This window comes from Mandrillus leucophaeus, unplaced genomic scaffold (genome assembly GCF_000951045.1).
Source record: "Mandrillus leucophaeus isolate KB7577 unplaced genomic scaffold, Mleu.le_1.0 Scaffold89, whole genome shotgun sequence".
Taxonomy (NCBI): Eukaryota; Metazoa; Chordata; class Mammalia; order Primates; family Cercopithecidae; genus Mandrillus; species Mandrillus leucophaeus.
In genome coordinates, this window is record NW_012109696.1 from 5,336,775 (window position 1) to 5,338,763 (window position 1,989).

Here is a 1,989-nt window from a genome sequence, read left to right on the forward strand (position 1 = left end):
AGGAAGGAAGGAAGGAAGGAAGGAAGGAAGGAAGGAAGGAAGGAAGGAAGGAAGGAAGGCCATGATTTATGGAAAGTATTAACCCTATTGAGAATTCTGGAGTTAGTACTGAGATCATGAAAGTTTCTCAAGACTAAGCAAATGAAAAAGAAAGGCAATTATTTAGTTTCCCTTCAAAAGTATGTGTGTCTCTGGTGTGTGTGTGTGTGTGTGTGTGTGTGTAAGAGACATAAAGAGAGAGATTTTTCCAAATTGTGACATGATTCCATTGGAGAATGGGGAATGGAAAGTTTGGTGGCAGGGAGCATAAAAGGGCAAGGAACGCAATAGAAGATGTCTAAAATGATTTTAAAAAGCAAGTGACAGCAGAAGTCATTGATCATGGAAGTGAAGGGTCACTCCCTGGGGCAATGCTTGTGGAAGTGGTGTCCCCGGGGCCAGTAGCATGGAAGTCACCAGGACTTGTTGGAGATGCAGATTCTGGGCCCGCCACAGACCCAACTCAGCAGCCCTGGGCCAGGGCCCTGTCTGGGGGAGACCCTGAGAGGCAGGACCTGGGGCCGGCTGGGAGGCTGGGACCACTCAAGGATGGGTTTAGTCTTCCCTCGTAGACCTTGAGAAAAGATCTGACTCTGTACATGTGTTTTTCTTTTCTGATAAAAACAAATGCTCAGTTTTTCAGAGAAATATAAACACATGCAAAAATTAAAACCATAAAGTGCTGCCCCTAGTATTCACTATTTCAGAGTGCACTTGTTTTTGTTTTTGTTTTTTACCTTACTATTTTGGGGAGAGAACAGGATGAGACAGGCCTAAGGAAATGAGGGGCGAGGCTACAGCTGTCCTTCACTGTCGGCTCAAACTGGCTCCACACTGCTCACTCACCATGTGCACGCATGGTGTTCACAACAGGAGAACGATCAAGCCCCAGTTCTGGTGTTTCCAGAGTCGGGGGTCTCCCTACGAGGCCCCGGCCCTGCCAGCTCCAGCCTCACCCGCACAGTTGTGGTCTCCCTGGCACCACGGGGTCCTGCCCACTCCCACTCCAGCATCAAAGGCCCTTCCCTTGCAGCCTCCGTGACCTGACGCAGTGACTGTGCGACGAGAGCCGGTGAGACTCTCGACTCCTTCAGTGGGGACTGTGCGTGCCCCTCGGCTCTGCCCCAGAACCCAGTCAGAGGCCTCGCAAATCGCCCCCACTGAGCCCAGACGTTGGCTTAACGCCCTTCAGACGCATTTGGGCTTTTGCGTCTCTCTCGCTCTGACATTTGGCCCCAGAAAGCGAGGAACGGCGCCTCCTGAACTCTGCTGGATGGTGTCTAACGCCAGTCATGACACACAGGGGCCACGCATAGGGGGCTGATTTGTAGGGGAGAGGACTGCATCTGTGGCCGCCCAGAAAGCCCTCAGGGAAGCCCCTGCCCTACACTTCAGGTCTCCTGGAGTTTCATGGTCCATCCTTCCACATCAGTTACCTGAAAAATGATACTTGGTGGGCCTGGCCTTCTCTGTCTGAGCACAGGGCTACACTGTGCCCTGGCCCCAAGTGACAGCTTGGTCTAAGGGCATTGCTCTGGCCGGACCTGATGCCAGCAGCTCTGCTCAGCCTGAGTCTCTGCACAGCATCCCTCCCTCTATGACCCAGGACACGGTCCACCTGACTGTGCAGGTGAGCACAGACACCCACGCCAGTGTCCCTGCATCGCCAGGTTTCACTCTATCCTGAGGTGTCATATCTGTTCTAAAATCTGACAGGATGACCGGGGAGATTAAACTCAATAGTAAATGTAACATTTTCAAAATTTAAAATACAATGCATAACATAAATGTGAAAATAATTATAAATAAACAATTAATGAGCAGAGAGAAATCTACAAGTGGAAAATCATGTGAATGTCCCAACAGTGAACGTTTAGAACTCTATAAAATGCAATTAAATTACACAAACTATAATTAATTTGCCATCTCCGGCAGCCTTATTTAAAAGAG